Below are 12,779 nucleotides of genomic sequence, written 5' to 3' on the forward strand. Positions count from 1 at the left end.
CAAACACATACACACACAGCCACGCCACAAACACTACAAACAAAACACACAACACAAGGCGCAAGAAAAAGTGACCCCCGGAGGGAAGCCCTATGGCAACAGCAAGTCACAACAGGTGCTCTGCACCAGACCCAAGGAGAGACTCAAATGTCACGACACGCGACTGGAAGACACTGCCAGAACTGGGGTGATGGAGGCCTAAAAAGCCTTCCTTCAAGACAAGAGACCAGAAGGATGGGGACTGAAAAACCCATATGATTCAAAGATCGAAGCCGAAATTCCTTTAAGCGGTATATTCTTTATTGCAGCGCTGGATGCACGGGGGGATCTCTCCACCTATCGTGCATACCCAAAGCAGAAAGCAGTCTTGAATTTATACAATCAATCTATCAATATTCTACCGGCGTCTATACATATTCATTGCCTACCCCCGCCTTCCCTCGCTTCTCATGCTAATTAGCCTTTTGGCACCTTGCGCCTGAGTAGAGCCTCCCAAGAACTGTGGGCAGGGGCCTTTGGGACGTGGGCAGGGGTCTTTGGGAGGAAGACCCCGAGTCTTCCTCACATTGTACTTTTCACCTTTGGTCAGGAATCCGCTGAGTTGGCATGTTTCTTAATCGCAAGAGCTGGCTGTTGCTAATTCTTCCCTTTGTTGTGTCTTTATAATGAATTCCAACGTCCAGTTTTGAGATTTATAGTCCTTACATTTGTTTCTCTGTCCGTCTGCCGCTTCCTTATCGTGAGTTCCGGTGTCTTGTTTCGAGATATACAGTCCTTGTCTGGGGACTGTCCTTGCCTCCCCAATACCTCCTTAATCACATAAGACGACGCTTAGGAAATCAATTCCCAAGCAAGAGCTCCTGATGCGGCCCAGATGACTTCCACAAGAGCGAGGATGGAAACAGATGCGATCTCAAACCGAATATGATGCACGAGACCTGAAACAGAACTGCACTTCAAGCAGCGACTGCAAGACAAGAAGTGCTCGGATCAGAGCCACGATGACAAAACAAGCACTGAGGCCCTTCAGCACCGCTACCAAGTCGCCTGTCTGGTCTGTCCAGTGTAAAAAGCTAGAAGGATATCAAGACCCGAGAAGCACAGAACAGACATTGCAGAAGCAACACTACAGGACAGACGAACAGAAGGAAACTGTCCTGCCTGGCGCACGCACTCACGCTACAAAATAATCCCGCTGCTTCTATTAGCCTGGTGACCCAGCCACAAGCAGCCTGAACGTGACCCAGCCTGAACCACCCTCGCAGCGGCACCAAGTATTTTCAGCCAGCTGGCTCCACGCTGCTCTGGCTCCCAGCTCCCATTAGCCACCCCAGATATGCAAATACCAGGTGCCCCCCAACTTAGCTCTCAGGTTGCTGCATGGTAAATTCCCTCCGCCTCAAGAAATACACAGGCACTGGTCGTCATCTTAGTCAATTGCCAGGCTCATCATCAGCTGCAAAAACAGAGTACCAGCATTCACTAGCATGCCGGTCATGATGCCCACCTTCTCCACAACACTGACTACTGCTGATGCAACATACAACTATGCTCACCTGTTCCTCTCCAAATCCAAGCTCCAACAGTGCAACCAGTATCATCCACACCACCTGGGAAAACAAAGGGATTAAATGATCGTTGCGTTCACAACACATCACCCAATGGTGTGTTTTTTTTGTTGTTGTTGTTTTTGTTATTGTTGGTTTTTGTGTGTGTGTTTCCTGTATTTATTTATTTTTTAGTCTGCTTTAGCTCAACGGCATGCAGAGTGCAGACAAGAAAACTGGGGTGTTTCTAGAAGCAACAATCCCCACGCTTTTGCTGTAGCTTTGAATATTAAAAGGACAATACGACCCAGCAAGTAACTGGAACTTTCTTACCTGGAATTAGCTCAAACTTTTCTTCACATTGAAAGAAAAATCTAGGAGCAGAACAGATTATACACCAACAAAATTGAGTCCATTTCATCCCCAGAAAAAAAATCACATGCTCTCATCCCCTCCTGTACCTCAGCCGCTTGCCTACCCCACGTGGCACACGCTTCCATCTGTTCTCTTTACCCACTTATAGCACCTCTAAAAGGCAAACTGGAATTTTACTCTATTGGCTGTAGGAAAATAACTGCAGTGACAACCGCGCCCCAAACTGAGCCAGCAGCCCCTACTAAACATCCCTCTACTAAGTGAATTCCAAGCACTTAAAATCCAGAAATCCATAGACTCCAGCCTGCCTAAACAACCCTGCAACGGACAGAAGGAAAAACAAAGCACTGTCCCCAAAAGAGCAGCCCAGGCAGAAGGAGCTCTCTGATGGCATGCCTGGGGCTCATATAGCATTTAGCCCCGCCCAGCACCCAAACCCAATCACCTGGGAAAGGGGAGGGGCAAAGCACATGAAAGTAGGAAGAGAGCAAAAGGAGCAGCTGTGTTTTGTTTTGTTTTCCTTTCCTTTCCTTTCCTTTGTTTTTTAAAATCTGTTTTATCTCAAAAACATTCAGAGAGCAGACAAGAGACCTGTGGTGTTTCTAGAAGCAAAAATCCCCTTTTGCTTTTGCTGCAGCTTTTAATGTTGAACTGATAACGGCACCAAGCAAGTAACTGAAACTTCTTCAACTGGAATTAGTTTAAACACGCTCACCGTCATCTGCAAACACAGAGAACCAGCATTCACTAGCCCTAACCCTAACCCCAACCCTCACCCTAAACTCTAACCCTAGCCCCAGCCCTAGTCCCTAAGCCCAACCCTGGTTCCCGAGAACTTCATTTCCAGGCATGCTCTGGGCGCTCAACATGGCCTCCCGGAGGTCCGGAGGCCCAGAACTACATTGCCCGGCATGCTCCGGGCACCCAACATGGCCTCCCGGAAGTTCGGAGTCCCAGAACTACATCTCCCGGCATGCTCCGGGCAGTCAACACGGCCTACCGGAAGCCTGGTGCCGGAAAACTACACCTACCAGAATTCCCTGGACAGCCAGCACGGCCAATCAGAGGCCGAGTTTTCGAGAACTACATTTAACAGCACTCACTGTAACCCTAGCCCTTCCCGCCCTTACACAAAAAAGCCTCAAGCCCTATCCCTAAACATCCTCGAAACCCCTACGGACCTAACCCAAACTATTTACCACACTAAACCCCTGAAGTCCTATGCCTAAAACCCCTAACCCAATAAATTAAGACGCTCAAATCCCAAACCCGCAAAATTGAGATGCTCAAATCCCAAACCCCCTTCCAAAAAAGAAAAAGAAAAATCAAGAAGAAAAAAAAATCAAACAAAACAAAAACAACAAAAGGGGTAGATCTGGTGGCATCTGCCCTGTAACCCTGCAAAAATCACGAGGGACCTAGAACAACAAAGCAAACGCACAAAATAACATTGACATCCTATCCATAAATGTGCTATAACAATTAATCACCTCCAAAGAGCTTCAAGCAATAAATGCACATACTACTAGATCGGTTTCCTCTAAAAGATCGTACCAGACCCTGACCCACCAAAAGAACCCTGCATGTAGCTAACAGAAGCATCAACAAAGCACTGACCCCAAAGAGCAGCCCGGGCAGAAGGAGCTCTCTGATGCCGTGCCTGGGGCTCCTATACCATTTGGCCCCGCCCAGCACCCAAACCCAATCACCTGGGAAAGAGGAGGGGGCAAACCACAAGAAAGAGAGCAGGAGCAGCAGCAGCTGTGTTCTTTTATTTATTTATTTATTTGTTTTTTTTTGTGCCTATCCCTAGTTTACAGCATGCAGAGTGCAGACAAAAGAACTGGGGTGTTTCTAGAAGCAAAATTTACCGTATTTATGCCTCAGCTTTGAACATAGAAAGGACAATACAACCAAGAAAGTAAATGAAATATTTTCCACGGGAATTAGCTCAAACGTTAGTGTTAGGTCAGAGGTTGGACTCAATGATCTTGAGGTCTCTTCCAACCTAGAAGATCTGTGATTCTGTGTGATTTACATATGAAGAAAAATCTAGGAGCGTAGGAAATTACACAGCAAAAAAAACAACGACGTAATAAGCAACGCGCATGCACGGCCCCACGGCCGCCTGCAGTACTCGTTTTCCACCAGCAGGAGGCGGCAGAGGGCGCCCCCGGGCCCCACCGCGCATGCGCCCCCCTCGGCCGCCTGCAGTACTCGTTTTCCACCAGCAGGAGGCGGCAGAGGGCGCCCCCGGGCCTCACCGCGCATGCGCCCCCCTCGGCCGCCTGCAGTACTAGTTCTCCACCAGCAGGTGGCGGCAGAGGGCGCCCGCGGGCGTCACCGCGCATGCGCGCCCCCCGGACGCCTGCAATACCCGATTAAAACCAGCAGGTGGCGGCAGAGGGCGCCCCCGGGGCCCCACCGCGCATGCGCGCCCCCCGGCCGCCTGCAGTACCCGATTAAAACCAGCAGGTGGCGGCAGAGGGCGCCCGCGGGCGTCACCGCGCATGCGCGCCCCTCGGCCGCCTGCAGTACCCGATTAAAACCAGCAGGTGGCGGCAGAGGGCGTCCGCGGGCGTCACCGCGCATGCGCGCCCCCCGGCCGCCTGCAGTACCCGATTAAAACCAGCAGGTGGCGGCAGAGGGCGCCCGCGGGCGTCACCGCGCATGCGCGCCCCCCGGCCGCCTGCAGTACTCGCTTCCCACCAGCAGGTGGCGGTAGAGGGCGCACGCGGGCGTCACCGCGCATGCGCGCCCCCCGGCCGCCTGCAGTACTCGCTTCCCACCAGCAGGTGGCGGCAGAGGGCGCCCGCGGGTGCCAACGCGCATGCGCGTCCCCCGGCCGCCTGCAGTATTCGTTTTGCACCAGCAGGTGGCGGCAGAGGGCGCCACCGGACCCCACGGCGCATGCGCGTCCCCCGGCCGCCTGCAGTACTTGCTTCCCACCAGCAGGTGGCGGCAGAGGGCGCCCGCGGGCGTCACCGCGCGTTGCGCGCCCCCCGGCCGCCTGCAGTACTCGTTTTCCACCAGCAGATGGCGGCAGAGGGTGCCCACGGGCGTCATGCGGCATTCGTGGCGCCCGGCAGCCTGCAGTACTCGCTTCCCACCAGCAGGTGGCGGCAGAGGGCGCCCCCCGGCTGCCTGCAGTACCCCTTCACCACCAGCAGGTGGCGGCAGGGGGCGCCACCGGACCCCCACCGCGCATGCGCGCCCCTCGGCCGCCTGCAGTACCCGAGTAACAGCAGCAGGTGGCGGCAGAGGGCGCCCGCCGGTGCCACCACGCATGCGCGCCCCTCGGCCGCCTGCAGTACTCGTTTTCCACCAGCAGGTGGCGGCAGAGGGCGCCCGCGGGAGGCCTTGTCGGGCGGATCACAGCTCGCCTACTGTGCCATTCGGAGCTTGTGGCTGTATTTTTTCCAACGTATTTGCTACCCACACCCCGCGGGGCAGCTTGTCTTACAAAGAATTCTCTCTGTTAATATTCTCTTTAAGGCGGGCACGAAGCATCCACTGCTCTTCTAAGCAAGCAACCTTCCTTCTGTGCTCCCTTCGGGATGCAGGACTATGTGCACTCAGATTTATTCCACTCATTTTTCTTCCCCTTTTCATTGGCACAGTCTCCAAGGACGCCTGGCTTTCTTCTCACAGACTCGCGTCCGTTTCAGTGTAAGGCATCTTTTCCCTCCGCTGCTCTAATCCAAATTCAAATTATCCAGATAAAACAATAGAGAGGTAAGAGAGAACTGTCTGAGTTAAAGTCACCATCTTTCTGTAACTAATTTAGCAGACAGCTGTACCACATCAGAGGAGGAGGTTTAGATGCTAACCAGGTCAGGCACATCACGGTCAAGTGAGCGCCCCCGGAATCACTAAAGAAACTTAAGGAAGAATCTACTAGAAGAAAGCTGTCTCCTCTTACCACCACCTATTTAAAAGATAGTGTAGTACAGGCAGTTCTACGTGCATAAAACCACATACACACAGTATACCTGACCCAAGTAAATTCCCTCTGAGAAGTCCACCATTAAGCAAAAGAGGTGTATTGTGGTGACATACAGCTGCCGTGTAATGATCCTGAAGGGATGAATCGCCCTATGTATTCCAAGGTACTCCTGTGGTTCGTTTGTTTTTTTTTTCAAGTACGTTCCCGCTAAGAAAAGAGTTCAGAATTGTTTATAACGAGTTCGTTCCAAGTGTCACTTTCTCACTTAACGTAGTAATAAAGATACGCTGCTGCTTTTGGATTTTATTTCCTTCTTGAATCTCACTGGTGTAATTCCAATGGTCAAACAACCTCTTCCAGAAAGACCAGCCCACTGCTTCACAGGAGAAGGAAAAGATGTCTCACACACGCTGGCTAGTACTAAAAAGAGTAATAGGAAGAGAAGTTCAGGCCATCAATGTAAGTATGTTTCCCTGCCTCTTCTGCTGGCTGGTCAAGTGGAATCCTCAGGACAGCCCCAGTACCTTGTGAAGAGCTTCTTAACGCCAGCACAACTTCAACCTGTCTTTTAAAAGAAAGCTGTTAAAGGAGCAGGAGACTGTTTTTAAATGAGAACAACCGAAAATAAAATTATCTGAAGAGCCACTTACTACTGGCATATTACCGTTTAAAAGGAAAATATTAATTACGTGCAGGTGCTCCAGTCTTCGTTGCATTTTCTGTGATTCACAACATTACCTTTGAACAAAAGAGTAAGAGGAACGGAAGGGAGGATATTAACTCGGGTAACCAAGGATTTGGTAAGCTGGAACTTGGTGTCTTTAACACTTTAGCCTTGGAGCAAAAATGTACACCCTGTACAGGCTGAGCTGACTGATGAGGCAGGTGCTCCAGGGTACGTGCTACCGGGAGGTAAGTAACAAACACATTCCGCAGCTATTACCAGAAGTGGGGTTTCAGGATATGCAGACTGGTTTCACAAAAAATATTAGCGGTCTGTTGGTGACAGACAATTTGAGGAATTCAGCGCTGCCCATTACAGACTCCTCAGATCGGCACTTAACGAGAATTAATAAAACGTTTTTTTTTTTTTATATATATATATATATACACACACACACACACACACACACCTATGTTCAAAAAAATGCATACAGTTAAAATATCAAATTAGTGATCCGGTAACAACACTGTTCAAAACCAATCTCTTTTGTATGAACATTAAAATAAATGCACACTTTTAAAAGCATTTCTTTTTAGTGCTTCCAAAGCACAGCGTGTGCCAAGGCAAGGCCACCTGAAGAATCTCCGTCCTCCTCACGGGATGAAAGAGAACTGAAGTCAGGGACCTGGGAAGCCTCAGGTGCGCTTTCATAATGTCTGCAGATAAAAACAGAAGAGAGTCTGAGGTAGATTGTTTAGTAACCACCAAGTGGTAACAGTCACAGGGCTGTCTTTAGCTTTCATTAACACAACAGCAGTTTCTTTACTCTCGATCTATGCTGAATCTCAAGTTTAAAGGCATGGCTAGCAGTTCTCGGGAACAAGGCCCTCGTCTCTGTGCTGGCAACATGCAGTATTACCAGTGCAGGTGTTTCTGGGAGTTTTGGTTGGTTGGTTGGTTTTTTATTGGGGGGGGGGGGGGGGGGGGACGGGGACGACACAACAGATGGGATCTCTCCACAATGCAGACACTGTGTGCATTTGACAGTGCCCCATTTTAGTGCGATCCACTGCCTATTGCACGTAAAACGGCTAATGACAGTATTCAAGTGAGTAAATTCTCACCACCTGCAGGAGGGGCAGCAATGGTTATTTTTTTCAGCCTGTTGAGCAAAGAGCACCCTCCACAGGAAAAAAGCCACACCTTTCGTAGCACGTCCTTAAGGTTACAGCCCAGCTTCTGCCGATAGAGGTTCGTAAAGTTAAAGCTCTGCTGCTTCTTCTCGGACTCTGACAGTAAGATCACTTGACCGCCAGGATGGCGAGGGCAACAGCTACGTCCTCTTCCACTCTTCTGCGGCACAGCAAACTCATTCCCGGTCCGTATTCCTCTGGCTGGTACACTATTATCTACCGTTCACCTGATTAACTCTGTTGGGTAGGCTGTTGAACTCTAGCTCCTCTAGCGTTCTCTCTAAGTGCTGTATTAAGACACGATTTTTAAACCTAGGGAAGTAATTTCATTTCTTCTTCCAAAAACAGCAGTTAAATAACTCAGTATTATTTGGCCACGACAAACAGTATTAGCGGAGGCTCTCTGTTTCCAGCATGGAAGAGCTTCCCTCATTTCTGACATCAGAATGGCAAATTTAATTTGATACAGCCATCTTTCCCCAACCCACGCAAATTCTGGGTCTTTCTTCCATAACCACCCGTATCTTTCTATTTCACACTTCAGCTCTAGGTAACGACCATTTACTTCAGAAAATACAACGGCAGTTTGACCGCTGAAACTGTAATAATTTAAGTATGTCAAAACAAAACACTTGTTTTGGAAAAGACTGAGATTTGCTATCATGAACAACGTTAGCGTTTAACTCCGAATCATTCGTATCTATACAAACCTTGCTCCTTCCCTTATAGCAAATTCAATGAAATACTTCTGAGTTTCCATCCGTCCTTGTACGTACCTCCTCAAGAAGAGAGAAGATTTTTTTCACGATCTTAAACAAGAGATCCAAACAGATATTAGAAACAGATCTTGTAAATGCATTTTCAGTAAATCTCAACAGCCAAAGGAAAAACAACAAAGCCTAGAGTTTCCCATTTCTGCATACAGTAATGCACGTAAGAAAAAAAAGCCAGCATACCAATAATTTGAAGTGATATCGATTAGCTGATATTCAAATGTAACGCTGAATTTTCTTCTCTTAAAAGAGCAGTATCTAGAAACACCTGCCCTTGGAAAATGCAGACTAGGTTTAATCAGCAGAGAAGCCTTGTATCTCCACGAACACGCTGCCATGATCAGCAGTTAATAGAAACAAAGGGATACCGAGCCATGTTTCAACCTAGAGCTGTCATTTTTGAAAGCAGAGGTTTAAGATAACTACTCTTTACAAGATGACCGATCTATGTGGAGCATGAGCACGATTGTCTCGTATAAAGTTTAACAAAAAAAAAAAAAAAAAGTAGCGCAAAAGAATGAACCGGACACCTTAGATGTGAAACAACAGTATTTTTTCATTGGTTTCTGTGTTTTCTTCTCTGAAGCAACTATGAAAACACGAATGGTGCTGTGACTAAGCCTGCTTAAGAGTACTGCAGTAAGGACGGTGAGGATATAAAGTTGGACTGTGAATACATGTACTTACTTTCTTGTTCTTCCACTACTTGTACACGAGTAATCAAAAATCATTCCAAATCTGAGGTTTTATTTTCAAAATAGATCCTCATTTCAAGAAAAAGTCTTCTGTACCCCTAGCCTATTTTTAATACACTAATAAAGAACTTACTTCTTCCACGTTTGCAAACCTCTTTCACCACTCTGATTTTAATACCAGCATCGCTTCCCTCCAACATTGTAGGTGTTATTTTAAATCAATTTGGCACAGATTCAGAAGTAGACTCCATCACTCGTTTTTGGTCATCTCCAGCCACGCTGTAATTTAGAGGCCCTCGAACAAGTGCATTGGTACCAGGTTTACGATCCAAGCCATCTTTGCATCATTTAAGCAATTGAACTCATCATGTAGAGAGTCTAAGTCACCAGGTGACATTTCATCCTCTCCCTTAACAGCTGGAACCGAAGAAGCCATTTGCACAGACAAGCCATCAATTTGCTCTTCCAGCAACTGACAGTTTTCTGCTTTCTTCTCTCCATTACCATCTTGGACAGTACTGATACCAGTGTCTGAAAATTAAGAAGGAGCTTAGTAGTGCATATAACTGCAGGATCAAAAAACACAGAAGGACATTATTCTGCATCCCTTCTTGTTGAAAGTACTGTGGAGAGAGTTACTCAGCACTGTCAGATCACTTCAGTAGTTTTATTCACCCTTTGACGCAACCACAGGAATACCTCCTTTTGGGCTGCTACCGTCTCATATGACTGTCGTGAAGTTATTTGCTGTATTCCCATTTCAGTGACTAAAGCAAACTAAAGTTTCCCCTCCTTCCCCCAGTTCCAGCAAATTTTTCTTTCGACTCTGCTGCAACAGGTGGGTAAATTACTATTTGTGAGAAATTTAAATTTTTTTTTTTTTTTTTTTTTTTACACACTTTCCTTCCCCACTTCTCCCTTCCCCACTATAGAATACACAAATGAGAATTAAAAGCTGAAATGAAATCCTTGCTACCGCCAAACCATCGTGGTGAAAGGTTTCAGCACTTTTTAGAAACAGTTCCAAATTATTGCTCATTCAGGACTTCGTTACCTATAGCAACAGCCTGTTTGTCTAAGCCGACCAAAGAAATTCAGTCCCAATTAACTCTAAAACTTACGTGTCCTTTTGAATTAACACGGAAAGCACGGAGACCTTTTTTTTTTTTTTCCTGCACACTATGTCCATTTATGACCACACAAGTTCCTGTACTACAACAACTCCAACACACCTTTATTTGTTGGCATGCCTTTGAGGTTCAGATATGGTGACGGAGATCCAGCAGCACAGGGTGGCCCTTTCCCACCAACATGGTTTGTCACAACAGTGACTGTGGCCGTCGCAATAGCGGCGACGTGCTACGCCTTCTCTCTTTAGTGATGCTGGAGTATTGGGCTCTCCAGGACGCTTGATCTTATTCTGAGGCCCAGCAACAAATTTATCTGCTTCATCTATCATCGTACCCTGAAAAGACTTTTTTTTTTTTTTTTTAATATAAGTAAAAAACAATTGCTTCGTCAATTCACTACCAGAGTATTTGCCTCCGTGTTACAATTCAGTTACTTTTCAAATAATGATACAGCAGATAGCAAGACTTCTCCTACCTTCTCATCCTGTTTGAACAGACTGCCAAGTGTATGAAGAAGCCTTTTTGGTTGATCTGGATCAATCTCCCGAAGGGGTGAAGGCATCATTTTCAACTACTCCTGATGATTTCCCCTTTGAGCAACAGGAACGCCGTGAAGGCAGTCTGCAGCAGAACAAGGTATCTAAATTTAGTCTACCTTAAGACTAAGGAAATACAAGCCTCGCATGCTTCCATTTCCAGTGTTAGCATTTAAGATCTAGAAATCACTATTTCCTCCCTCTACAAAACAAAGGAAAAGCAAAAGGCAAATAAAGCCCCTCTTTCCTTTCACCATCACTATAAGAACATCTACTGCATCCTGTTGCACAGGAAAGCTCACCCATGAAACTGAATTTTCAAATTCCAAGCACGCACAACATGTTTTGTGACAGAAGGCAGAAATTTCATTCTTTTCCTTCGGAATCTAGGGAAGGACGACTGACCCAAGAAACGATGCAAAGTCTACTTCCTCTCCCACACCGAGGACAGAAACACTACTTAGGTGAATTAAATAGCTGTACCAGAATATTAATAAATAATTGTGTCCATTTACCTTCATCCTGCCCCACGATATCCCTGTGTGTTTTCAGAAGATTGGTTCTCATTCCGGTTAGCTGATCTAGAAGATTGTGACAAGACATATCATATGCATTTCTGAATGCCCGTGGCTTCAAATCCTAGTTTTATAATAAAACAAGTAACTTTCAGTTAACCCGCGAGTTCTCACGCACAAAGAAATTGCTCTGTGGGCTGTACTACCGTTAACTACTAAAAAAAAAAAACAAAACAAAAAAAAATTCCAAAACAACTTCAGACATTCTGAACGTATTCTGAAACAACTTTCTTTCCATCTCTCCGGAAAGAGCTTTCCTCCTATCTGTGACAAAGGAAAAAAAAAAAAAAAAAAAGTTGTGATCGCGGGAGTCGTTACACAAAGCCACACTCTGTGAATTCACTACTACAGTTAAGATCATTTTTAGTCAAAAATACCTCGGCAGCAATGCTATCACTGCAAACATAGCGTTGCCAAAAAAAAAAAAAAAAAAAAGAAATTCAACTCAAGATATAGGAGAGGGCGAGCTAAAAGCACAAATAACATGACCGATGGAGGCTGCAACAACCACCTGGTAGATGGTTGTCCACAGCCCTCGGATTGCATGGTCGTCTTTCCTGACAAACGAATACTGGAAGAACAGAAAAGATACACCGTGTGTCCGCAAAAGCCTTCGGGGAGACTACTGAAAGGAAAACCAAACCAAAAAACTAGGAACAGCAAGTGGCGTATACGTCAGTTTTGTTAACAGAGCACCACTAATGTACCAGGAATTTCCACATTCTTCGCCCCTCCTCTACCTTGAAAATGTCACCCAATTCTGTCAGTGTCTTCACCATCAGCATTTATTTATTTATTTCGTTTTTCACGTGGACATCCGAGGAAAACATTGAGTACCCTGTCATCGAGGAAGAAGAGAGGGGGGGGGAAAAAAAAAAAAAAAAAAAAAAGAGAGATGAGGGGGGAAGAAGCACTGCCATTCCTTTCCTCGGTAATGCGAGCAAAAAGCTCAGGCGCTCAGCAACAATGTGCTTTGAAAGATAAAACACAGAAGAAACTGCACGTTATTTAGTCTCAGCTACAGAGTCACGTGTATTTGTACCTGCTCATTTATTCATCTGCCAGTGTATTTTAGTACAAACGCTACAGAACATAGAAACCGCAAGGTTACTACTACCTTTTGTGACCGACGCGATCTTTGGCAGGAACAGCTATCGAAAAAGAACCAACAAAATCCCCTTCGTCGACAGCCATCCGAACCTTTATCGTCTAACAGCAGTCCTACAAACATCCCCTGGGATGCTCAACTCCTGAAACTTTCTGTTCAACTTGAGGCAGAACAAGCCCTTACCCTGGGCACCTTCACCCAGCTCTCCACTGCTAGCAGAGTAGCACCCTGATACTG

The 12,779-nt window shown here is 46.6% G+C and overlaps 2 long non-coding RNA genes across 2 annotated transcripts; both read right to left on the reverse strand.

Annotated features, from left to right (window-relative positions):
• Nucleotides 1–278: 278 nt before the first annotated feature.
• On the reverse strand, nucleotides 279–3,603 carry LOC311428911. The gene is made up of 4 exons (XR_014687943.1): nucleotides 3,540–3,603; nucleotides 1,881–1,921; nucleotides 1,557–1,610; nucleotides 279–1,456 (listed from the first exon to the last, which is right to left on the reverse strand). It is a non-coding gene; the product is annotated as an uncharacterized lncRNA (long non-coding RNA).
• A 3,329-nt stretch (nucleotides 3,604–6,932) lies between these two features.
• LOC311428915 lies at nucleotides 6,933–8,529 on the reverse strand. The gene is made up of 2 exons (XR_014687949.1): nucleotides 7,736–8,529; nucleotides 6,933–7,248 (listed from the first exon to the last, which is right to left on the reverse strand). It is a non-coding gene; the product is annotated as an uncharacterized lncRNA (long non-coding RNA).
• Between the last annotated feature and the right edge of the window lie 4,250 nt (nucleotides 8,530–12,779).

This window comes from Aythya ferina, assembly GCF_964211825.1.
Source record: "Aythya ferina genome assembly, contig: HAP1_SCAFFOLD_188, whole genome shotgun sequence".
Classification (NCBI taxonomy): domain Eukaryota; kingdom Metazoa; phylum Chordata; class Aves; order Anseriformes; family Anatidae; genus Aythya; species Aythya ferina.